Source organism: Cornus florida, unplaced genomic scaffold (assembly GCF_030987335.1).
Source record: "Cornus florida cultivar Cherokee Brave unplaced genomic scaffold, ASM3098733v1 CherokeeBrave_3.0.0_Hap2_Chr04, whole genome shotgun sequence".
In the NCBI taxonomy this organism is placed as follows: domain Eukaryota; kingdom Viridiplantae; phylum Streptophyta; class Magnoliopsida; order Cornales; family Cornaceae; genus Cornus; species Cornus florida.
In genome coordinates, this window is record NW_026775574.1 from 71,048,684 (window position 1) to 71,076,587 (window position 27,904).

General features: G+C 39.9%; 1 pseudogene; it reads left to right on the top strand.

The window, feature by feature from the left end:
• Window positions 1-5,997: 5,997 nt before the first annotated feature.
• Window positions 5,998-25,804, top strand: LOC132305094 (SAC3 family protein B-like; annotated as a pseudogene).
• Window positions 25,805-27,904: the final 2,100 nt, after the last annotated feature.

Below are 27,904 nucleotides of genomic sequence, written 5' to 3' on the forward strand. Positions count from 1 at the left end.
TAATTCCCTTAAGTATGAAAAATGTATAAAGAATAACTTGAAATTACTGTTAAGATATAACATTTTAAAAACACTCATATCTCTTTCGATAATGTCCTTATATATACACACATTAAACTGATGCCGGACATTAAAGTTGTTGCCCAAAACTTACTCTAAAATTAAATGTTATGAACTTATTAAAACGTATAAGGGGTTATACACTATCAACGAGCCAATAAGATTTAAAGATACAAATATAAAAACAACCCCCAAAATGTATTTATCCATATACCTTGGGAAAAAAAAAGGTTTTTTTTTTTTTTACCCCAAAATGGGCCATATGTTCATATGAAAGATGATAAAAAGCTTTAAATGCCTTTAACATTTGGTTACCTGTACCTTTGGTGCCCCAATTTTTTGAGTCACCCCACCGAACACCTTTCATGCCCATTAGCGTTTTGAGTCCATTTGATCTGACCATGATTAAGAGTTGAGGGGTCGAGTCCCGTAACGAGCAATTTGTGAAACCAACATCCTTAATTAGACTCGATCAGAAGAACCAACATCCGTCGCTTTCTCTCTCTATCACATGCACATACAGATTGAAAAATATAGCCGTTTGTCACGATCCGATTCCTAACGACGCCATGAGCATAGAAGATACGCATGCTGGTTGGCTAAGAACATTCATTGACTGGGAATGGTTCCAGGGAAGGGGCGTGCAGGACCACAGGATGGTACCTCTTCAGAGTTCAGGCAGGTCGACTCGGTTCAGTTCGAGGTGCTTGTCGCTAGTTTTGGACTTGACTATGAAGAAGGGAGTTGGCCATCCCTGCACAAACTGGTCGGGAGCTGGAGCCGTTCCCCTGACGAGGCCATGGCAGGCCGAAACCAGTCAGCATGTATCCTTGGGAGGGCAGGTCGTGGTGGCTGACCAGGGCGCCTGCGCGAGCTGAAGCAACGCCTTGGTGCCGCACGGGCCGTGCCGCTGCGCCGAATCTCTAGGCCCGTGACAAATGGTATCAGAGCAGGACTTGGGGAAAAGCACAGAGGTGTGCCCTCTTGTCGATCCGGGGGTCTTGAGAATGAAGACGGTGCACTGAAAAAGCGTCGGTGGGTAATCAATGCTGTTGGAGGAGAGCCTCCATCTCCCCATGAAGACGCGTCCTTTAAGCCGGAGGGCCGCGCGCATCGGATGGCCGGAGGGCCGCGCGCACCAAAGTTCTTGCAAGTTCAAGAGGCGTGCAAACCGTTGTGAAGGGCGGGTATCAAGTCAGCCGGAGGGCGCTTGTTTGCTCGGGGTGTCGCGGAGGCGGCATAACGTGGGGTTGCGTCCCGAAGAAGTGGGCGTCCCTTTAGCCCGAAACCCTATCATTGGGCGAGTGCAGCCAAGGGTTGTACAAGGAAGCGATGGTGGGCAGGCGAGCATACCACTTGGAGGAGACAGGCTTTGGAATGTTGGACGCAGCGGAGTCAGCGCCGCACTGCGACGAGGGCGTCGCAGGATTTGGGTGGGGGAGAATGTCACGATCCGATTCCTAACGACGCCATGAGCATAGAAGATACGCATGCTGGTTGGCTAAGAACATTCATTGACTGGGAATGGTTCCAGGGAAGGGGCGTGCAGGACCACAGGATGGTACCTCTTCAGAGTTCAGGCAGGTCGACTCGGTTCAGTTCGAGGTGCTTGTCGCTAGTCTTGGACTTGACTATCAAGAAGGGAGTTAGCCATCCCTGCACAAACTGGTCAGGAGCTGGAGCCGTTCCCCTGACGAGGCCATGGCAGGCCGAAACCAGTCAGCATGTATCCTTGGGAGGGCAGGTCGTGGTGGCTGACCAGGGCGCTTGCGCGAGCTGAAGCAACGCCTTGGTGCCGCACGGGCCGTGCCGCTGCGCCGAATCTCTAGGCCCGTGACACGTTGCTCTCTTTTGAAACCCACAAACACACACACAGAGTATTTCTTTTATATATATATATATATGTATGTATATATGTATGTATTTTATGTTTATTATCTTCAAATTCATATGCATATGCATTTGATCTCTCTTTTGAATCTTTAATTTTCATTGTAGTCGTTAATGGGGTTCGAGAACCCAAGAATGTGATTTTTGTTTTTAACTATATGCAAGCTGCAGAAACCCTGAAAAACTTGTTTTTAACGCTTTAAGAGAAGGGTTGCAAGTGTCAGAGCTAAAGTGTTTTTGGGCCTCATAAGATCGCTGATCCAAAAAAGAGTAAGGAGGAGGAGAGTGTAATAAATAAATAAGAAAAAGAAATAGAGAAAGAAACTGAGAAGCCCTTTGAATTTGTGGTGCTCAATTGTAAATGTTACGCTGATTTATAGGCGTCCAAGAAATTAAATTGTAGTTCAGTTGGTTCCCATCATGTGTCATGGAAGTACCTTCGGCTAGGTGGGGTATTGGGTTGTTTCCTGATATATATATATATATATATATATATATTTATTTATTTTTATATATTGATAATTCATTACAAAGGAAAATTGATTAAAAAAAAAAGAGAAATAAAATAATGGACAGTGCATTTATATATATATTTTATTTTATTTATTTATTTTTCCGTTGAAGAAACACTCTTATGGATTTTATTTTGTTAACAGGGAACTGTTGTCTCCAAAGAGAACACATTCACCACATTTGGTTTTCAATAACCACCACTCTATTGTGGGTCCTTACCCTTCTGCAGGGAGTCTACAGGTAACAAAGCATGCAAACTTGCTACTTTCTCATCTCTTATTTCTATATCCCTGAAACAGTTCATTTCTTACTTTCTTCATTTTTTTTTTTCAAAACTCAATCCTATTTGGAATGTCTATTTATAAATCTTCTAGTTTTATATGCGTATCCCAAGCTTATGCGGTATTGCAACATGTTATGTGAGCAAATGACACTCTCTCTATCTCTTTTTCTTTCTGGTGGGTACAATTATGGAGAAACTCATAGATTGAGGAATACAAATATAAATAGCTTTTCTATCTATAAACATGATGTAGAAATGCATTAGGCGAATCATTTAAGGATTAACTATTACTTACACTTGTAGGGGTGTGGCCTAGGTTATAAACGATGTGCTTTAGTTTTTAATCCCATTGAACTTCGAACTGCACAAAACAAAGGTTATATATGCTTATTGGTTATGTGTACATGGTTTTCATTTATGTTCTGGTATGTTTTTTTGTTGATCTTTTTATTGTTTTTTTTTTTTTTTTTTTTTTTTTTTTTTTTTTTTTTTTGTACTTATTTCCTTTCATTGACAAGCATAATAATAATAATTGATATCTGACATTCCTTACATGTGTTCTTTTCTCTTCTTCTATATAAGCAATAATCATTTTGTGTCTATTCGTGCCAATCTTAAATGCTATTAAATGTTCCTGCCTTTTGTTTAATAATGTAAATGATTTAGCTGAATCATTTGCCTTTGCGGATTCTAAAAGTGATTCACCATCTTCATTTCTTCCACTGAAACAGTGTCCATGAATTTTTGTAGATCCTGCTTGCTTAACTCCTATGTGATCCCTGAAATCACCTCATATATATTTATTTTTAGACTTGGTAAACTTTGAATTATTTTTTTTAGGGATTCCCAATTTTTATTTATTTATTTGTGTGTGTATATTCTTCTAATGAACCTTATGATTTTAACTCTGTTGTATCTAATTTCTACAAACTCTATCTGTCACGCACTGATCTACTACTACACCTACCCTATTTCCATTTGGTTTGTAATCATCAAATGGTGTTAATTTTCCTCTTTTTTAATGTGTTTTTAAGTTCACCACACTTACCAACCAGTCAATGTCCCTATATATATATCCCTATGTATATATGGGTAAAGATTAAATTCCAAATTTTTCCTTCTTTTTCTTTTATTTTTCTTATTAGATTGAGAATTCATCATAATGATTTGATATAATTCTTATAATTGCTGTCAATCTGACACCAATCCACCTCTTTTTGGATTCAACATTGGGTACTGACGATGGGAGAGTCAAATACATAATGTTATTGTACTGACATTGTATTGTCTATTGTTATTGCATAACGGACCATGTAATACAAGTTCATAATAATTCGACAACTATACTAAAATATACAGTATATCTATGATTGAATTAAAGTATCTGAAAACAAAATGTAACAGAGTGCCAAGTGCTCTAAAATATCCAAGACAATATACAGCAAGTAGAGCAAATGTACTAATATACATAAACATATATATTATATAGGTTCAGAACATTATATTTGCAGCCTATATATGCAACAAATATATACAACGATATTCAAATAATATAGATTCTGTATACAAGTCAACTTGTATTGCAATATAAACAACAAACATAATGTATATATTGTATATACAACAAATAGAACACTATATATTAATATATATGCAGCCTATATATATAACAAATTTATGCAACAAAATTATATGTGTATTTATAGTATAATTCCATTTTTTTTTTCAAAGAACCAGTTAAAAACAAATAAAACTGAGACTCAGTCTCAATTCCAAAGCCTTGTTACTGTAGTACTATTCCCATTCTCATCCTTACATGTTACTCCAGTTCCAAGTTGCCAGATTAGCTAAGGAATTTACATTACAGTCCATTTTTACTCGGTGTCCAAACATTTTAGATACCCCTTTATTGCTGACTTGGGGACCTTGTCATGATCCAATCACTCAAAAGTGGTTGTTAAAATCCCGATTCTGAATTTTAGAATCTTACAATTCTACATTCTCAAATTGCCAAATCGATCCCGATCCCCATTTAATCCAAAATCGCTAGGAAGTAGAATCTGAGTAGGATCTGTTGAATCGGAAGTATGATTGTGGAATCGCATGATCCTACTGATTCTACTAAATCGTGTTATTTTGTTCTTCTTCTAGATTTATTTGGGCTTACAATTAATTTTGGACTAATAATTTTAATCATTTAAAGATAAAATCCAACTCTTTAACCTAATTACATTAAATAATTTAAAATTTAAAACAAAAACCAAAGAGCCGTTTTGTTTTGTTCCTTATTTTTAGAAAAAATTTAATAAATGACAAATTATTTTGGATCGTTACAAATACGATCATGTCCAAAAAAGAATGGATGAAAAGTGCCGCTTTAACAAAATGAATTACAAAATATGACAACTTTACGCTAATAATTTGGTATTTGACAATCACCTATACATTTGAGTCCAAATTACCCCTTAGGTTCTGCAAAATGACTTCTAAACCATTTCTGAACAATCCCATCCACCACGACCACCACCCACCCAACCCCAACTTTACCTCCATCCCCACCGTCCACCACCACCCACCATTTTTTCCGGCTCAAATCGGTTGAAAAAAACCCTTCATTCTTTATATCAATCCAAGCCAAACTCTTAATTGATTAAGAAAAATAAAATAAAATTTTGGTGGTGTTACAGAGAGGGCAAGAACACATAAATATATGATGGTGTTAATGGGTTGTGATGGCTTCACCGCTTCCGTAACCTCCTCTCAAGCCGTTTCAGTCCGCCAACACCCTCCCTTGTCATGGAAGCCCAGAACCCATCACCGCCACTGCCACCGCCGCCGACCACCCGCCCACCATTACCATCCTCCCTTGTCATGGAAGCCCAGAACCCATCACCAGTAACTTCAGTGGTTGATTGCTCACACAGACCTGACAGTAATCCTAATATCCCATCATAAAACCTAGATGATAGAACAATGAGATGTTCTGTCTGTTATGGATAAATGGACTGTATATCATGACTGTCTTATTTCTTGTTCCTTTATTATGGAATATGAATAAATAGGAGAGTTCCATACTCTTCTCTTTGTCATACTCTTACTATCCACACTAATTGCGTGTTCCTTCCTTTCGATTAGTGGTCTTTATTGGTTGCTTATTGGTTTCTTAATTTTTGTTCCTTTTGATCCAGCACTTAAGTTACATAGTTTCAATTGTGATATATGGTTTCTATTCTTTCCTCAGATCTCTCTAATTGTGCCTTATTTTATTTTTGTGTGTGTGTGTTTGTTTTTGCAGGCCTGCTTTATCTCATCCTCCACCTGCCCAAAGCATCAATGGTGCTGCTGTTGTGAAGCGTTCCAACTTCCCAGCTATCAAAAGAACTAGGTCACCTCCTTCCCCTTCAGTCCAAGATGATGATGAACGGTAAGATATTATCTGCTTAGAATCTAATTATCATTTGTTACTCTTGTTATTCGTATTATTAATTCCAGTTCATTATGTTTCTTATGTCTTTTCACTTGTGATTATCAGAGAATTGCAAGCCAAAGCAAAGAGAATGGCCCGTTTCAAGGTCGAACTAAGCCAACCATTGCAAAGCACTCCTGGTAATGGAAACCAGAAATTCTCTACGAATAGACCTGATCGGACTATGGGAAGGCAAAAATTAATGGAGGAACATTCTGCCGATATGGTGGGGGATCTCTCCAGTGGCAATGCTTTATCTGATCTTGAAGCAGCAGAGTCATCCAATATTATAACTGGATTATGTCCTGATATGTGTCCAGGTATGGCTTTCAATTTTGATCAATGTGCAAACCTGTAAATTCATTGTTTTCGAGCTGCGATGTTGAGGTCGTAGGTCCAGTCCAATTTTGTCCATCCTGCTCAAAGTGGAAAAAATGGTTACAATATTGTTTTCCATGTATTTTTAATTTTAAAAGAAAGAAACTGCCATTCTGGAAACAGATAATGTCAGTCTATTCTGAACTTGATATGAAATTATATCTAGTTCATTGCTTTTCTGAATTTTACAATTGAAAGTTCCATCTAGTTTTTAAATACTCTGAGAAACTAGTGCACCTTGTTAGTAATGTGGGAGACTTCTGGAGTAAGTTTTACCTAAATCTTGTAATACATTAACACAATAAACTGAATAAAACACACAAATCTACCCCCAAACTTAAATAACACATTGTCCTCAATGTGTGAAGAAAAGTAAATCAAGATAATAACAGAGAGGGTAAAAGGAACAATAATGCCAGGGAAGGAAGGGAAATTAATGGTGTCTTGACTGCACTCCACCATGCAAATTCCAAACGTAACGCCCCCAAACTTGGACAAGAAAACCTGTCAAACACACTTATGTACACAAATAACATGATAAATTACTTAATAAAAACAGAATTAAACAAAATCCAAAATTTATTTTATTGCAAGAAAAACATCCACACAAAACAGCGAAATAATAACAGCATCACAGCCATAAGTTTGCAGAAAGGGAAAACAATACCAAAAGCGGCCCAAAATAGTAACAAAAAGCATAACTGAAAAATAAAGCAAAAATAACAAATGCAAATCAATCCGCCATTGGAGTAGAGGATGAAGCACCGACTCCTCCTGGTGCTCGGTCAATCAAGGACTGCAACATTGCCTGCAAGACCTGCTGGCCCTCCCTAGTCTCCTTATGAAAATCCGTAAGGGTGCCCTCCACAGTCTCAACTCGCATGTGAAGGGTGTCAAGGCGAGTGGTAAGAGAATCATAATCAGCTCGTGTCATGGCAGGTGGCGGGCAGCAACAGGTGCAGGGGCAGCATTTTCTGCAGCAATAGGAACGTTCCCCCAATTAAGCACGTCACCAATGCGCACTTGTCTAGCTTTTTTCAGCTGCGAAGTGCTCTTCTTCCATTCGGTAAGGTCATACAAAAACACATCCTTTTCCTTCTCCTCATTACGCAGCACTTTGTACCCCTTGTTTTTGAGCAATTTGGTAATCAAATAGGGGAAGGGAAATTTCCATGTCAAGGCATTATCCAATTGCCCAACAATGAGCTCATTGTAAAGCTTAAGAATTTGGTCCCAAAGGAGCTGGGGGACGCAAAACCAATGACCTTTTCCTGCTGCATATAGAGTATTCAGAAAAACACCCTTTCGTTCAGAATGCTTGGCAACCGGAAAGACATTCTTGGCCAAGACGGAATCCAAGAACCAAATCCGACACGGTAGGTATGACTTGTTTTGGTGCTAGTTGTGCGTTTATATGTGAAATTATTATGACAAATCTCACGCACAATGTCCGAGTGGTCAATGGTGTCTGGGAAAATGCCATAGATTGGTACGTCATCCTCATCCAAAGGTGAATTCAAAGAGCATTTCCAAGCCGCGGCAATGTCATTAATGGTGAATGCATAAGGCACGCCATCAATGATTGTCTTTAGTTGGTTCCGTGCAAGAATAAGACTTATTGGCGTAGAATTGCCGGACCAAGTGCGGAAAGAATTCAAAAGTACATGGTTTGAACAAAGCACCAAGGCCTCTTTCAAATCCTCAACCGACCAAGCCGTTTCCAGGTGTTCCTTGAACTTAACCTTGATGACAAATTTGGCCTCAAAGTCAATTGGCCAATCAGACCAATCCGGAGTCGGAACCTCCTCGGGAGGCTCCTTGGAAGTGCGAGCACGCTTTGAAGCAATTTTGGGAGCCATTTGGAGAGGGAAAGTTGGTTCAGGAATTTCGTCGAACACGTTGTGTGCAAGATTGAAAAACAAAGAGCAAGAGCAATGGGGAAATGATTAAAACCCGAAATTTGGAACCTAAAAATCATCCACAATACACCCCAAACATATTGACAATCCACCACAACATCAAATCCCATCCTCCATTAGATACCCAAAAAAAAATGACAGAGTTGAAGGAAGTTGGGAAACTTACCTCAATGAAGAATTTCCAAAACCGCACTAATGATGTGGATGAGGGAATGATGATGACAAGAGTTTTGAAAGAGGGTGGTTAGAGATGAGTGAAGAGAAGAATAGGAAAAGAAAGGGCAAGAGATTGAGAAGGGTTTAGGTTTGAGAGGATGAACCGAATAGAATAAGGGAGAAGGGAGAAATAGAAAAAATGAAAGAGGTTTTGAACTTAAAATTAGGCTCGGTTAAATTCTGGGCCTTGGCGTCCGGATGCGGGTGTCAAGAGTTGCGTGCAGTGCAAGCCATGCGTGCAGAGGAGTGGGGTATAGGCACCTGGCGTCCGGATGCGAAAACAACCAGGGACTGTTTTTTTACTTTGGCCGAACGGGGGTCGGGCCGAGCTCCAAAAATTCCCTAATTACAAACTTAAGGTCCTTAAGACCCTAGACACCTACGAAAATCATCGGAACGGAAATCGGAGCTTGTTTGCGAAAGCGTTATTTTTGGCGTCCGAATTTTCCGTGATTTTGGATATTCTGGAGAAAATGGGCGAGCAGAGACTAAAATTCCCGAAATTGCTACCGAGACCTTTATATGACTAGGGAAACCTAGAATGGCCATTGGAACGGAAATCGAGACGATTCCGGAAAAGTGCAAATTTTGAGTCCAGACTTAGTTAATTTTCAGAACTTTAGTCAAGGCAACAATGGAATGAGGAAGCTTTGAATTGAAATAATTGCTTCCCAAAAGTGCTAAATTTAACGTCGATAACTAAACGTACCAAGATTCGCATTAGTCCTCATAAATTGGGTCCGTTAAGAGGACTTTCTCCACTTTTTGAACTGGGACTATGCCATCGACATAAGGTAAGCCTTTGGCCATTGACCTTAAAAATTGATCCATCTTGGGGATCGTGAAGTTCAATAGTGCCATGAGGATAGACAGAAGGGATAACGAATGGACCATCCCACTATGAACGGAGTTTACCGGGAAAGAGTTGAAAAGCCAAACCTTCTAATCAGGAGCAAAAGACTCCTTGATGATATGTTTATCATGGAATGCTTTGGTCTTTTGCCTTGTAAATTTTGGCACTTTCATAAGCGTCATTTCGAATTTCCTCTAACTCATTGAGCTGTAATTTCTGAATAGAATCGGCTTGCTTTAAATCAAAGTTGAACCGTTTTATGGCCCAAAAAGCACGGTGCTCTAACTCAACCAGGAGATGACAAGTTGTGCCAAAGACAAGTTGGTATGGCGACATGCCAATGGGCGTCTTATATGCAGTCCGGTAAGCCCAAAGCGCATCGTTTAGTCGTAGTGACTAATCTTTGCGGTCCGGTCGAACTGTTTTTTCAAGAATATTTTTGATCTTTCGATTAGAAACTTCCACTTGACCACTAGTTTGAGGGTGGTAAGGTGTGGCGACCTTGTGAGTGACAGAGTACTTGAGAGGGACGGATCTTAGATAGCGATTGCAAAAGTGCGAACCTCCGTCACTAATGAGTGCTCTAGGAGTACCAAACCGGCTGAAAATGTTCTTTTGAACAAATTTGACCACGACAGCATGAGCATTGGTTTTGGTAGCCTTAGCTTCAATCCATTTGGACATGTAAACCACCGCTACGAGAATATACTCATAGCCATGAGAAGATGGAAATGGTCCTATGAAATCGATTCCCCAAACATCAAAGATTTCAATGATTAAAATTGGGGTCAATGGCATCATGTCTCTTCTAGACATGGCTCCAAGTTTTTGGCAGCGCTCACAAGATTTGCAGAAATTGTATGCATCCCACAATAGAGAGGGCCAATAAAATCCGCTTTGAAGGACTTCGGCGGAAGTTTTCTTAGCACTGAAATGTCCTCCACATGCAAGAGTGTGGCAGAATTTTAGGACAATTTGGAATTCACTTTCAGGAATGCATCACCGGATGATTTGGTCCGGGCAATACTTGAACAATTCCGGTTCTTCCCAATAAAAATTTTTGATTTGGGAAAAGAACCTGTCTTTCTCTTGTTTGGGACGAATGGGACGGGATTTTTCCCACCGCAAGATAGTTTACAATATCGGCGAACCAAAGAGGACTTTCATAAGAAATCTGAAACAGTTGCTCATCCGGGAAGGAATCATGAACTGTGAAAAATTCAAAAGATTTCTTAATGAGAAGACGAGAGAGATGGTCGGCTACGACATTGTCGGTCCCCTTTTTTGTCCCGAATTTCAAGATCAAACTCTTGGAGTAAGAGTATCCAGCAAATGAGTCGGGGTTTGGTCTCTTTCTTTGCAAGTAAGTGCCTTAAGGCGGCATGATCCGAGAAAACAATTACCTTGGACCCAAGAAGAGATGAGTGGAATTTGTCTAAGGCATACACAACAGCTAGCAATTCTTTTTCAGTTGTGGTATAGTTCAATTGAGCATCGGAAAGAGTTTTGCTAGCATAGTAGATGGCATGTGGTAGTTTGTCCACACTCTGGCCTAAAACAGCACCTAATGCATAGTCGGATGCATCACACATGATCTCAAGGGGAAGAGACCAATTAGGTGGTTTTATGATTGGGGAGGAAGAGAGAAGAGCACGAAGCTTCTTGAAAGCTTTCAAACATGCTTCATTGAAGTTAAAATTAATATCCTTGGCAAGAAGATTACACAATGGTCGGGATATTTTACTGAAATCTTTTATGAAGCGTCGATAAAAACCCGCATGACCAGGAAAAGAGAGAATTTGTCGGACATAATTTAGAGGGGGGAGGTTAGAGATCAGTTCGACTTTTGCTTTGTCGACTTCAATTCCCCTTTTAGACACAACGTGTCCCAAGACAATGCCTTCTTGGACCATGAAGTGACTCTTTTCCCAACTGAAGATCAGAATGGTCTCCTTGCATCTTTGAAGCACAAGGGATGGATTATGGGGACAAGAATCAAAGGAAAATCTAAAGACTGAAAAGTCGTCCATGAATACTTCAAGGAACTTCTCGGCCATATTAGAGAATATGGACATCATGCACCTTTGGAAAGTTGTCGGAGCATTGCATAGCCCGAAGGGCATGCGTCTATAGGCAGAAGCTCTAAAGGGGCATGTGAAGGTGGTCTTCTCTTGATCTTGATGATCAATGTCCACTTGGTTATAGCCGGAATAACCATCAAGAAAGCAATAATAACTTTGGCTGGCTAGCCTTTCTAGGATTTGATCAATGAATGGGAGTGGAAAATGATCTTTCCTAGTTGTGGAATTGAGTTTTCGGTAATCTATGCACACACGCCACCTGGTGGTGGTGCGTTGTGGCACAAGTTCTCCCGCTGAATTTTCAACAACGGTGAGGCCGGATTTCTTTGGAACGACTTGAGTGGGGCTTACCCACTTGCTATCCGAGATGGGGTAGATAATTCTCGGATCTAATAGCTTGATTACCTCTTTCATAACAACCTCCTTCATATTTGGATTCAACCGGCATTGCACCTCTCGAGAAGGTTTGACGCTGTTGCCGGATATTGCAAACTGGTTTTGTGACCAAGGTTTAAAAATTACCATTTGTTTAATTGTGAATATTTTGTTTTGTGTATATTTTCTGTTTTTGTGTTTTGTGTGTTTTTGTGTGATCCTAGGAACTCAAAACTTGCTAAAGAGAAACTAAAAATTGGAAGTCTTAAGGACTCCGGGTAAGTTTTTGAAAGTTCTAGTTAAAAGTTTGTGAATGTTTTGCATGTGTATAATATAGTGGATATTTTGTTGTAAAGCCCTTGTTGAGGCTATTTTTATTTTTTGTTTATCGAATCATAGGTCCTTGTTGTGGCCATTTATTTTTGTTTTTCAATTTTTTTGTTCAATTGAGGAGAAAGGGATCATTGTATGTGGATGTTATGGTGAAGGGTGGTTGTGCTTATTGTGTATATTGTTGTTGATGTTGGGCCGTAGATCATTATCTTTGCCAATCCTTGAAGAACCCATTGATATTAATTCACTTGAAAGGACTGAAACCTTAGGGAATCTGAAATTTTAAGAGGAACTGAAATTGGAATCAATACCATGGCGGAGAATAATGAAAATGTGGAAAGAAACCTTGAAGGGGCTGAAATTCCAAATGCGGTACCTATGACTCTTAGTTACCATTTCATCCCTACAACATATATCTCCCCTTCGTGCATTGTAATGCCAAATATCAATGCACACCAATATGAGATTAAATCAAGCACAATCCAAATGCTTCCATCATTTCATGGCTTTAATAACGAAGATCCTTATAAGCATCTTGATGAGTTCCTTGAAATTTGCTCTACCATCAAGATAAGGGACTTCCCCGAAAATGCGCTCTATATACGTCTCTTCCCATTCTCCTTAAAAGATAGAGCAAAATATTGGTTGAACTCCCTTGTTGCAAATTCCATTACTACATGGGCACAATTGCAACAAGAATTCCTCAGAAAGTACTATCCGGTGAGTAAGACCAATCAAATGAGGCGTTCCATTCTTAGTTTTTCCCAAATTGATGGGGGAACAATTCTATGAGACTTGGGAAAGACTTCAAGATTTTATTAGGAAGTGTCCGCACCACCAAATTCAAAAATGGCAATTGGTGCAAGCCTTCTATGATGGTTTAACCGAACCACATAGACAAATGGTTGACTCATCATGTGGAGGAATGTTCATGTCCAAAAATCCGGATGATGCTTGGACCTTACTTGAGAATTTGAGTGAAAACTCATTACAACATAATTCTCGTAGGGCTTCAACGTCAACTAGTGCAAGGAACACCAATCCAAGTCAACCGAGGACAATGAGGGAAGAATCCTCTCAAGTGGATGCCATAGCCCACAAATTCTTTCAATTGATGGCACCACATCTTTTTTCGTCTCTATCTCAAAATTCAGCAAGTGCGGTATGTGCTTCATGCACTAGTACATTTCATCTCTCGGAAGATTGCCCCACACCGGAGCAATTTTTTAGCGTCAATCAAGAGCAAGCAAATGCCATGTTCTCCCGGCCCGGAAATAATCCTTACTCCAACACCTACAATCCGGGATGGAGGGATCTTCCGAATTTTTCGTGGAGGCAACCAGCCCACAAAATTCGACATTCCAAAATCAAGGGCTGCAAAATCAGCCCTCTTCTTAACCCATGAATCGGCCTTTCCAAGCTTCTTCAAGCTATCGTCCTCCCTACAAACCAAATGTATCTACTCCACCTCCCTTGTCTCCAACGGATGAGCTACTTGCTGCTAATAAGCAATTGATGGAATCCTTTAAGCAGCAGATGTTAGATTCCAACCAACAGTTTTTGGCGTCATTACAGCCCACTTTGCAAATGGTTCACTCACATACTCAATCAATAGCTAATCTTGAAACCCAAGTGGGACAAATAGCTAATTCGGTGAACTAACTTCTCCAAAAGGATACGGGAAAACTTCCTGCTCAACCCTTTGTGAATCCTAGAGGCATCCATGTGATTGACGAAGTCCCTCCTCCAAGTGGCCTACTCGTGAACATGTTCAAGCAATCACCAAACTCCGAAGTAGTAGAATTGTTGACAAAAAGGTTGATGGAAGACAAGATGAAGAAGTTCTTCCTCCCAAAAATCCAATTCTCAACTTTAAATCCAAATGTCATTCCCAAAAATCCAAATTCCAGCCCCGAAAATTCAAATCTTTCAACCCAAAATGTGGAGACATCTTATGAGCCCAAGGCTCCTTACCCTCAACGTCTCAAAGAGTTAACACATTTTGGGAACAAAAGCTGCAAAATTCAGGTTATGTGGGAGGTCTTTAAGCAAGTAAAGATTAACCTACCTCTCTTAGATGCTATCAAGCAAATTCCTTCCTATGCCAAATTTCTCAAGGACTTGTGTACCAAAAAACGCATTTCCAAAAGTCATATTCCAAAAAAGGTGAGGTTAACTGAGCAAGTAAGTGCGATAATTCAGCATAACACTCCTCCAAAGTATAAGGATCCGGGTGCCCCAACAATCTCGTGTGTCATTGGAGACAATGAGATAGAAAAGGCCCTCCTTGACTTAGGAGCGAGTGTGAACTTGATTCCTTACTCAGTCTACCTACAACTCGGGTTGGGAGACCTTAAACCAACCACCGTGGTCTTGCAACTTGCAGTTAGATCAGTCAAGCAACCACGGGCATTCTTGAGGATGTAATCGTAAAAGTGGACAATTTCTACTTGCCAGTAGACTTTTTGGTTCTTGACACGGAACCAGTCCAAGATCCAAAGAGACATATTCCCGTGATCCTCGGTAGGCCTTTCTTAGCCACAACTAATGCTTCAATAAATTGTCGAACCGGGGTGATGGATATCTCCTTTGAAAACATGCAAGTTAAACTAAACAACTTCCATGCCACTCAACGTCCTCCGGATGAGGATGATTGTTTTCTCATTGATGTAATAGATGAAGTGGTCGAAGAATCTCTCCCCTTCATTCTAAGCAAGGATCCTCTTGAAACTTGCATGGCTCATTTTGACTTTGGAAACGTTGATATCGATCAATCCATCCAAGAAGTCAATTCCTTGCTAGAAGCTGATGCTATCATGGACTTTCCCTCTTGGAAAGTACCAAAAAAGCCCCTTCCTCAACTTTCCAGCACTCCTTCAGTGCCTTCATTGAAATCTCCACCACAACTTTAGTTAAAGCCGCTTCCGGCCAACCTCAAGTATGAATTTCTTAGTGCAAATAAAACTCTTCTGGTTATAATTGCATCAGATCTTTCAAAAGACCAAGAAAACAGCCTTTTATCGGTGTTACAAGAGCACAAAGAAGCTATTGGCTGGGCAGTGGCAGATTTACAAGGAATCAATCCCTCTATTTGTATGCACCGCATTCATTTGGAGGACGACGCCAAACCTTCTCGAGAGGTGCAACGTCGGTTGAATCCAAATATAAAGGAGGTTGTTATGAAAGAGGTAATCAAGCTATTAGATGCGGGAATCATCTACTCCATCTCGGATAGCAAAAGGGTAAGCCCCCCACTCAAGTCGTTCCAAAGAAATCCAGCCTCACCGTGGTTGAAAATTCAGTGGGAGAACTTGTGCCACAACGCACCACCACCGGGTGGCGTGTGTGCATAGATTACCGGAAATTCAATTCCATAACTAGGAAGGATCATTTTCCACTCCCATTCATTGATCAAATCCTAGAAAGGCTAGCCGGCTAAAGTTATTATTGCTTTCTTGATGGTTATTCTAGCTATAACCAAGTGGCCATTGATCCTCAAGATTAAGAGAAGACCTTCACATGCCCCTTTGGAACTTTTGCCTATAGACGCATGCCCTTCGGGCTATGCAATGCTTTGGCAACTTTCCAAAGGTGCATGATGTCCATATTTTCTGATATGGTCAAGAAGTTCCTTGAAGTATTCATGGACGACTTTTCTTTGATTCTTGTCTCCATAATCTATCCCTTGTGCTTCAAAGATGCAAGGAGACCAATCTGATCTTGAGTTAGGAAAAAAGTCACTTCATGGTCCAAGAAGGCATTGTCTTGGGACACATTGTGTCTAAAAGGGGAATTGAAGTCGACAAAGCAAAAGTCGAACTGATCTCTAACCTTCACATGCCCCTTTGGAACTTTTGCCTATAGACGCATGCCCTTCAGGCTATGCAATGTTCTGGCAACTTTCCAAAGGTGCATGATGTCCATATTTTCTGATATGGTCAAGAAGTTCCTTGAAGTATTTATGGACGACTTTTCTTTGATTCTTGTCTCTATAATCTATCCCTTGTGCTTCAAAGATGCAAGGAGACCAATCTGATCTTGAGTTAGGAAAAAAGTCACTTCATGGTCCAAGAAGGCATTGTCTTGGGACACATTGTGTCTAAAAGGGGAATTGAAGTCGACAAAGCAAAAGTCGAACTGATCTCTAACCTTCCCCCTCCAAATTTTGCCCGACAAATTCGCTCTTTTCTTGGTCATGCGGGTTTTTATCGCCGCTTCATAAAAGATTTCAGCAAAATATCCCGGCCATTGTGTAATCTTCTTGCCAAGGATATTCATTTCAACTTCAATGAAGCATGTTTAGAATCTTTCAAGAAGCTTCGTGCTCTTCTCTCTTCCGCCCCAATCATGAAACCACCTAATTGGTCTCTTCCCTTTGAGATCATGTGCGATGCATCCGACTATGCATTAGGTGCTGTTTTGGGCCAGCGTGTGGACAAACTACCACATGCCATCTACTAGGCTAGCAAAACTCTTTCCGATGCTCAATTGAACTATACCACAACTGAAAAAGAGTTACTAGTTGTTGTGTATGCCTTGGACAAATTCCGCTCATATCTTCTTGGGTCCAAGGTAATTGTTTTCTCGGATCATGCCGCCTTAAGGCACTTGCTTGCGAAGAAAGAGACCAAACCCCGACTCATTTGCTGGATACTCTTACTCCAAGAGTTTGATCTTGAAATTCGGGACAAAAAAGGGGACCGACAATGTCGTAGCCGACCATCTCTCTCATCTTCTCATTAAGAAATCTTTTGAATTTTTCACAGTTCATGATTCCTTCCCGGATGAGCAACTGTTTCAGATTTCTTATGAAAGTCCTCTTTGGTTCGCCGATATTGTAAACTATCTTGCGGTGGGAAAAATCCCGTCCCATTCGTCCCAAACAAGAGAAAGACAGGTTCTTTTCCCAAATCAAAAATTTTTATTGGGAAGAACCGGAATTGTTCAAGTATTGCCCGGACCAAATCATCCGGTGATGCATTCCTGAAAGTGAATTCCAAATTGTCCTAAAATTCTGCCACACTCTTGCATGTGGAGGACATTTCAGTGCTAAGAAAACTTCCGCCGAAGTCCTTCAAAGCGGATTTTATTGGCCCTCTCTATTGTGGGATGCATACAATTTCTGCAAATCTTGTGAGCGCTGCCAAAAACTTGGAGCCATGTCTAGAAGAGACATGATGCCATTGACCCCAATTTTAATCATTGAAATCTTTGATGTTTGGGGAATCGATTTCAAGGGACCATTTCCATCTTCTCATGGCTATGAGTATATTCTCGTAGCGGTGGTTTACATGTCCAAATGGATTGAAGCTAAGGCTACCAAAACCAATGCTCATGCTGTCGTGGTCAAATTTGTTCAAAAGAACATTTTCAGCCGGTTTGGTACTCCTAGAGCACTCATTAGTGACGGAGGTTCGCACTTTTGCAATCGCTATCTAAGATCCGTCCCTCTCAAGTACTCCGTCACTCACAAGGTCGCCACACCTTACCACCCTCAAACTAGTGGTCAAGTGGAAGTTTCTAATCGAAAGATCAAAAATATTCTTGAAAAAACAGTTCGACCGGACCGCAAAGATTAGTCACTACGACTAAACGATGCGCTTTGGGCTTACCGGACTGCATATAAGACGCCCATTGGCAAGTCGCCATACTGACTTGTCTTTGGCAAAGCTTGTCATCTCCCGGTTAAGTTAGAGCACCGTGCTTTTTGGGCCATAAAACGGTTCAACTTTGATCTAAAGCAAGCCGGTTCTTCTTGGAAATTTCAGCTCAATGAGCTAGAGGAAATTCAGAATGACGGTTATGAAAGTGCTAAAATTTACAAGGCAAAGACCAAAACATTCCATGATAAACATATCAACAAGTCTTTTGCTCCCGATCAAAGCTTTTCAACTCTTGTTTGCGACTCTTTCCCGGTAAATTCCGTTCACGATGGGATGGTCCATTCTTCTGTCTATCCTCATGGCGCTATTGGACTTCACGATCCTAAAGATGGATCTCTTTTTAAGGTCAATGGCCAAAGGCTAAAACCTTATGTCGATGGCATAGTCCCGGTTCGAAAAGTGGAGAAAGTCCTCTTAACGGACCCAATTTATGAGGACTAATGTGAATCTTGGTTCGTCTAGCTATCGACATTAAATTTAGCACTCTTGGGAAGCAATTCTTTCAATTCAAAGCTTCCTCATTCCATTGTTGCCTTGACTAAAATTCTGAAAAATGACTAAGTCTGGACTCAAAATTTGCACTTTTCCAGAATCGTCTCGATTTCTGTTCCAATGGCCATTCTGGGTTTCCCTAGTCATATAAAGGTCTCAGTACCAATTTCGGGAATTTTCGGGCTCATCTCGCCCATTTTCTCCAAAATATCCAAAATCACGAAAAATTTGGACCCCAAAAATAGCGCTTTCGCAAATAAGCTCCAATTTATGTTCCGATGATTTTCCTAGGTGTCCAGGGTCTTAGGGACCTTAAGTTCGTAATTAGGGAATTTTTGGAGCTTGGCCCGGCCCCATTCGGCCAAAGTAAAAAAACATTCCCTGGCTGCTTTCGCGTCCGGACACCAGGTGCCCACGCCCCACTCCTCTGCGCGCATGGCTTGCACTGCACGCAGCTCTTGACACCCCGCGTCTGGACGCCAAGGCCCAGAATTTAACCGAGCCCAATTTTAAGTTCAAAACCTCTTTCATTTTTTCTATTTCTCCCTTCTCCCTTATTCTATTCGGTTCCTCCTCTCAAATCCTAACCCTTCTCAATCTCTTGCCCTTTCTTTTCCTATTCTTCTCTTCACTTATCTCTAACCACCCTCTTCCAAAACTCTTGTCATCATCATTCCCTCATCCACATCATTAGTGCAGTTTTGGAAATTCTTCATTGAGGTAAGTTTCCCAACTTCCTTCAACTCTATCATTTTTTTAGGGGTATCTAATGGAGGATGGGATTTTATGTTGTGGTGGATTGTCAATATGTTTGGGGTGTATTGTGGATGATTTTCAGGTTCCAAATTTCGGGTTTTAATCATTTCCCCATTGCTCTTGCTCTCTGTTTTTCAGTCTTGCACACCACGTGTTCGACGGAATTCCTGAACCAACTTTCCCTCTCCAAATGGCTCCCAAAATCGCTTCAAAGCGTGCTCGCACTTCTGAGGAGCCTCCCGAGGAGGTTCCTACTCCGGATTGGTCTGATTGGCCAATTGAATTTGAGGCTGTCATCAAGGATGAGTTCAAGGAACACCCCGAAACGGCTTGGTCGGTTAAGGATTTGAAAGATCGTGGCCTTGTTGCTTTGTTCAAACCATGTACTTCTGAATTCTTTCCGCGCTTGGTCCGGCAATTCTATGCCAATATGTCTTATTCTTGCACGGAACCAACTGTGATCAATGCAATCATTGATGGTGTGCCTTATGCATTCACCATTAATGACATTGCCGCGGCTTGGAAATGCCCTTTGAATTGACCTTTGGATGAGGATGACGAACCTATCTATGGCATTTTCCCGGACACCATTGACCTCTCGGACGTTGTGCGTGAGATTTGTCATAATAATTTCTTATATAAACGCACAACTAGCACCAACAAGTCATACCTCCCGTGTCGGATTTGGTTTTTGGATTCTGTCTTGGCCAAGAATGTCTTTCCGGTTGCCAAGCATTCTGAACGGAAGGGTGTTTTTTCTGAATACTCTATATGCAGCAGAAAAAGGTCATTGGTTTTGCGTCCCCCAGCTCCTTTGGGACCAAAATTTTAAGCTTTACAATGAGCTCATTGTTGGGCAATTGGATAATGCCTTGACATGGAAATTTCCGTTCCCCTAGTTGATTACCAAATTGCTCAAAAACAAGGGGTACAAAGTGCTGCGTAATGAGGAGAAGGAAAAGGATGTGTTTTTGTATGACCTTACCGAATGGAAGAAGAGCACTTCCCAGCTGAAAAAAGCTAGACAAGTGCGCATTGGTGATGTGCTCAATTGGGGAACGTTCCTATTGCTGCAGAAAATGCTGCCCCTACACCTGTTGCTGCCCCGCCAACTGCCATGACACGAGCAGATTATGATTCTCTTACCACTCGCCTTGACACCCTTCACATGCGAGTTGAGTCTTTGGAGGGCACCCTTACGGATTTTTGTAAGGAGATTAGGGAGGGCCAGCAGGTCTTGCAGGCGATGTTGCAGTCCTTGTTTGACCGAGCACCCGGAGGAGCCGGTGCTTCATCCTCTACTCCGATGGCGGATTGATTTTGCATTTGTTATGTTTGCTTTATTTTTCAGTTATGCTTTTTGTTACTATTTTGGGCCGCTTTTGGCATTGTTTTCCCTTTCTGCAAACTTATGGTTGTGATGCTGTTTTTATTTCACTGTTTTGTGTGGATGTTTTTCTTGCAATAAAATAAATTTTGGATTTTGTTTAATTCTGTTTTTATTAAGTAATTTATCATGTTATTTGTGTACATAAGTGTGTTTGACAGGTTTTCTTGTCCAAGTTTGGGGGCGTTACATTTGGAATTTGAATGGCGGCGTGCAGTCAAGACGCCATTAATTTTCCTTCCTTACTTGGTATTATTGTTCCTTTTACCCTCTTTGTTATTATCTTGATTTACTTTTCTTCACACATTTAGGACAATGTGTTATTTAAGTTTGGGGGTAGATTTGTGTGTTTTATTCAGTTTAGCCTCTTGTTTTATGTTTCAGAGCGAGAAAGAGCTGAACGAGAGAGGAAAGGAGATCTTGACCAGTATGAACGCTTGGAAGGGGACAGAAACCAGACCAGCAACTCCCTTGCGGTTAAGAAGGTAACCCTCGGGCATTCTGAAATGTCTTCTGGCAAATAGGGATAGAAAACATTATCCCATACTTAGTATGTAAGAGAGGAAATGATGGATGTTCTTATAATGATTCTTTCAGTATAATAGGACAGCAGCGAGGGAAGCAGAGTTGATACGACCCATGCCGGTCCTGCAGATGACAATTGATTATCTTCTAAATTTGCTAGATCAGCATTACAGTGACAGGTTTCTTGGCTTGTATAACTTCCTGTGGGATAGGATGAGGTCGATTCGGATGGACCTGAGGATGCAACACATTCTTGATGTAGGGGCTATTACTATGCTGGAGCAAATGGTCTGTCCTCTTTCTGATAGCTTTAAATTTTATTTTCAGAATATTTACATGCAGTTTGCTTTCTCATTTAACTTGGATCATAATCTTGGCAATATGGCTTCTTATAAGTTGTGGCTTAGATGCAAGCATGCTTGGGTGACCATTTAGCAGGGTCCATTTAAAAACGAATTGCTTTTTATTGTGTTTTAGGTAATGATACCTACCACAACATTTCAGATGAGAAGTAGTTCCATTCATATGACTTGATTATTAATCTTAACAAACTCTGGTTATTAAAATTTCTTAATTATGAAAAAAATCAAAGAGGGAAGGAAGAAAGGGGGGGGGGGGGGGGGGGGGGGGGGGGGGGGGGGGTGTTGGTGGTGGGGGGAGATCGGGGGGAAGAAAGAAAGAAAAAACTTGTCCCCACAAACAGCACCATGCAAATGGAATGAAGACTGATTTTATGTTTTCATGGTTGTGCCGGATCAATTATTGGTTGCTGAAATGCCATTTAGTTCTTCTCTAGACTAAATAGTGTTGCCGATTGCTGTTGTTGTCAGATAAGACTTCACATAGTTGCCATGCATGAATTGTGTGAATACACAAAAGGAGAAGGCTTTTTGGAGGGTTTCGATGCACACCTCAACATTGAACGGATGAACAAGACATCAGTTGAATTGTTCCAATTGTATGATGATCACAGGAAGAAAGAAATAAAGGTGCCAAGTGAAAAAGAATTTCGAGGTTATTATGCACTTCTCAAACTGGACAAGCATCCTGGGTACAAAGTAAGTCGTCTGCAGTAGCCACACAATTGTACAATATTCATTTCAAAGTTGCCTGTAAATATAAGATCTCCGTGCTAGGTTGAACCTGCCGAGCTCTCTCTTGAACTTTCCAAGATGACACCAGAGATAAGACGAACACCAGAAGTGTTATTTGCCCGTGATGTAGCAAGATTTGTCTCCTGACTCTCCTTCCTTTATTTAATACATGCAGGTTTTAATGTAACAGGTGGATTTAAGTTCCTTTTTTTTAAAAAAATTAATTTGTGCTGTCCATGCTTAAATATTTCTCTTTTGCGTGTTTTAATTATGAGTTTGCTTTATTTCTCTTTTGCATGATATTACTGTGTATCTAACATGTGCGCATACAGATGGAAATATGATAGTCTCATTGTTTTGTTGTCTTAATCAGTTACGAACCCATGCACTTGCATCCTCACATTGTGGTCTACAGAACAACCAAGGTATCCCCGTGGCCCATGTTGCCAAATGACTTGGAATGGAGGTACTTTTTCTTTGGTTTGCTGGTGATTTGCCTTTGTTTCAAACTAGCAAGGAAGTTCCTACTACCAAATATTAATTTATCATGTTTTTACTGGATTTAGGAAGAAGACATAGAAAACCTTTTGGAATATCATGGGTTCATGATAAAGGAATTTGAAGAGCCATAAATGGTGAAAGAAGACCCATTTCTCAATGTTGACAATGACTTTCCTGTGAAGCTTTCAAAACTAGATGAAAAAGTCGAGAAGAATAGTTGAGGCAAGACTAAAACTAATCTTAAGGTTGTAGCTTATTTCTTCATCATGATAACACATCAATGCAGTCTGTAGTGATTGGAGAATCATGGTTGTAATAAAAGACAAAAGACCCTGGTTTGACATTTATTCTCATTAGTTTTGCCACTTTGGCCTTGTTTAACCAGGCATGAATGACTCACTGGAAAAAAAAAAAAAAAAAATTCCAAAATGACAGAAATTTTATCCATCATAAACAAAAGATGTGGAATCCTTGGAGAGGAGGTCAAATCGAGGGTGCCTTCTGTAATTTTTCTTCAATTAATTTTTTGACTTTTTATGATAGAAAATGAACTAGGACAGACATGAGATGGCTTCTTTACAAGGCCATTATCCAATGTTGGTTTCCCCAATTCAAGATGGTGCTTTTCTATCAAGAATTTCCCCGCAGATGGAAGTTTGACTTACCTAACATATGTGCATAATACATAATTACCTTTTTCTTTTCACTTAGTGAATTTTTAATCAACTACTACACATAAAACATGTTTGTGTACACACCCATTACAAACCCCTCCCTCCCTGCCAAGACATACAGATATTCAATCGCTTTGCATATGATAATATACATAAGAATTGAAGAATTAATGGCATGCTATGGCCAAATTCTCTCATTCATCTTTCTCAACATTACTTTGTTTTTCTGAAGTTCCTAATTCCTTTTTCATCTTGTAAAGCAACTAAGCATGTTTGGCAAGTTCGACTTTGATCGTGTTATGAGTGAGAGATACCAAAAACATGAAAGATCATGGTCAAGGCTCAATGTTTCAGAGGTGATAGCGGGCGAGCTTGGTAGAAAGAACCCAGAAGCGAAATGCCATTGCTGGAAAATTGTTTTGTGTTCTCAGATGGACAACCCAGTGGGAGAGAAACTGGGACAATGGAGCCAAGCTACCCCTTTAGCACCTCACCCGTGGTTGCTTTCTAAGCTTATGCCGACTGGAAAAGACGACGATGATCTTGTAATTTATTCCCCTGGTCTGTCAGTTTGGAAGAAATGGATTCCTTGCCAATCTGGTGGCAACCTCACCTGCTGTTTGTCAATCATCAAGGATAGTGAGGCGGTATTAGGTGCAATTGCCATTCTTTTCCTTGTATCTGAAAGCATTCCTTGGGAGCTCCAAAAGATCAGGCTCCATAACCTTCTTATGTCTTTACCTTCTGGTTCCTGCTTGCCTCTTTTGATCTTGAGAGGCAGACGCAAAGAAAATTCGGATTCTATATCAACCGTGGTTGAAAATTTGGGGCTCCATGATATTGACAAATCACGTCTAAACTTTTTGGTGGTTCATCTCATTCAGAACCATGAAGATGAAAGATTTGATGGGTTTTTCAGTGACGAGCAATTGAGAGATGGGCTAAAGTGGCTGGCAAGTGAGTCGCCTTTACAACCTGTTCTGAGTTGTGTTACAACATGTGAAGTGGTTCTGACCCCTTTGAATTCTTCATTGGGGGAGCTTAACGAGATGAATGCTTATGATGTGGGTCCAAACCACTGTATCTCAACCTTCAATGAAGCCCTGGACCGATCATTGGGAGAAATTGCTGCTGCAGCTAATGCGAACCCTGCTTGTTGGCCTTGTCCAGAGATTTATTTGCTGAAGGACTCCAGTGATGAATATAAAGCTGTGAAGTTGTACTTGCCAAGCATAGGTTGGAGTTCAGCAGCAAGAATCAACCACTTGCGAGTGCACTAAAAGACTGTAATATTCCTACATTTCCGGATGATATATCGTGGCTTTACAAAGGTTCCATTTAGGGCGAGGGTATAGTGAACCAGATAGTACAACTTGAAAATTGCTCGATCAAATACCTGACCCAATCAGTAAGGTGATGGGACTTGCACTGGCAACAAAGAAGGCTTGTGTAATGCTACAAAAGAATGCTCGGCTTGAGTTCCATAATTCAACCTACTATCTAGTTCCAGAGTGGGTGATGATTTTTCTACAAATTTTCAATTGGCGGTTAATGAACTTAACCAATGGAGTGGTTTCTACAGCTTATATCTTGGAGCAGCGAGGTGTAGACGCTGCAACCTATGATGATGTGGATAAGTTGGTGTTTAAAGGTAGCATATCTTCACCTTGTTATTTAATTCATCCATCACTGGATGAAATGGTTGAAGCCTGCTGCAGCCCCCTTATGTCCCGGATAGGTTATTCAGAGCATGAAGCTTCTCAATCTCCATCAATGGTTGTTTCCAATGTTGGTAAGGATCAAGATTCTGCCAATGCAAATGACTTTGAAGATGAAATGAATATTGCACAGAATGATACACTGTAACCAATGGATCAAACTACACTAGTAGTGAATGGGTGGTGGAAACCAAGGTCACAAAGGAAGCTGATAAACTTGGCAAGTTGTTAGAACAATGTAACATATTGCAGGACAGGATAGACAATACGTTGTCGATTTATTTCTGATATGCTTCTTATTATGAGAGAATTACTGGATCATATATGTAGCTGTTTGGCAAGCAGTTCTCTATTTTTATTATTCTGTAATTTATCCGGGATGTTGCTTGTTGGTGGTACGAGTAAGTAATAAGAGTTCTACATGCTTTTCGCCTGCCACTATGTCGTCCCTTTTTTTATTTTTTTATTCTTTTCCTTGAAAGTTCATGCAAACTTACCATTCCTATTTGTTTTAGCTTTTTGTTCAGTTGTGTGTGCATTTCTACATCAGCTGTCACTTTCCCTTTGCTCTTGCCTATTTAAATTTTATGAAGGCTTTTCACCTGTTTAAAAGTGTTTTTATTTAAAAAAATTGCCGTGTGGACATGTTTGGTAACCATTAAAAGTGTTAGGCCCTAAAAGCCCTTTTAGGTTTACTTTTCACTTGCTTAAAAGCATTTTTAATAGTTACAAATATTAACTCAATAGAGCTATTGAATAAAACTATAATTTGAAGCTTTTAAAATTACATTCCATATTTTAGGTCACCAAAAACCTAATTGCTATGTTGTCGGCACCGGCCCCTTAGATTTGAAATTTGAAGAAATTTAGTTTGCAGTTGGCAAAAACATATTTGTTATTTTTGGGAGCACCAAATCAGTGCCTTGAACTTGTGATCGGAATACCAAATTTAGTTCAATTTTGAACTAAATTTCTTCGGATCCCGAATTCAAGGCACCGCTTTGGTGCTCCCAAACATAACAAATATGTTTAACCAACCGCAATTTTTGAACACTTTAGTGACAAAGCGCTTTTTTTATTCTAACAACAACCTTGAACGGGCTCTAAGTCACATAAAGCGAAAGTGCGAAAGCGACAAAATATAAAAACTAGATCGCTCCTCCCTAGAACTTACACAGTTGTGTGCTACTAAATTTATGTTTGTATGTATAAAATGTTTTCAATAGTTGTACATATGCTAATGACCTATACACTTTGTGAATATAATTTCATTAGCATAAGGTATACTTTGTGGAAAAATAAAAATGTAATTTTATTAACACAAGAAAATGTGTTTGAATCATGTTAGTCTAATTCATAATATCAGTAATACTTAAAATAAAAAAAATTATAGTACATTTTTATTTCTAAAAAAATGCAGTGAGAAATCCACATATTTATTATAGTAAAGATATATTGTTTAAATGAAAACATGTTATGAATTCGAGGATTCACAAATTGAATTCAAACGTTTGACAATTAAATTCGCGATTTCGAGAAGGATTTACTCTCAAGATTTAGGATAGGGAAGCTAGGAAGGTCATGTTGGATTAAACTTGGGTGGAGTTTGGGTTGATCCCTAAACTCAGCCTAATCCATTAAAATGATTATGACCACTAGGAGGAAATCTAACTTCACACAACTGAATAAACCCTATATCATAAGCTCACACCATCTATATACATAACCATTCCATATTTCACATAACATTTAGCAAATCACAATATACTCTTTTTTACCACCACAAAATATCATAAAAATGATCACATTGACATTACCGTACTAAATTTACTATTCAAAATTGTTATATGATAAAGACCTATTTTGTGCCGATTACGTCGTTAGAACCCTCTTCTTCCAACTTGCAATGTGGATTATGCATAACTTCACTATCCTTCTCACGTACATTTCTAGCAGATATGGTGGTAAAATAATGGCCAGAGTCGTCTGACACTGGACTTTCGACCAGAACCTCACTGAAACTCTCCAAAACTTTGAGTTGGTTGGGCTTTGGCCAAGGACGCTTCAAAACTGTAGATATGGTGGTCAAGAAGAGAAAGAAAAGTAGTGGTATATGAAGGAATTGTTGGAAAATGTATATGCTTTCATATGGCGTTTAAGATATAACAAACCTTATACTAGTATGCTATAAGATAATATTAATAATATGCTAAGAAATGATTAATTGAATATGAAACTCTATATTTAATTAAATACGCAAAATAATGCAATAAATAATAGTAATAAAATAAAGAACTTGGATTGAGGCTAGTATTTAATACTATGTCCTTAAGACAATTTATGCCTTGCATGGTGCTAATGAACTCCACGGCCATTGTCTCTCAGGATACAACGGTATACATCTACCCGTAACAGTATTTCAAACTCATGGATACAGCGAATCTCCTCCGTGTAATACTCTCTCTGACTAAAAAATGCATCTATATTATAAAAATATGAATAGAATTTGATCCGAACCATTTGGCTCGAACCAATTACAATATGGCTCATTGCTATAGATATTGGGTCTAGTGGAACCACTGGACCATATGGCTTGGACCTATACCCACTTGGGTTTGGTTCATGTTGAGAAAGAAAGAGAAGAATGAATTGAACGTCTGAAGCTTGAATTTCCAAATGAGGTTGATGGGTATTTAAAGAGTACATGGTGTCTATTAGGATTGTGTG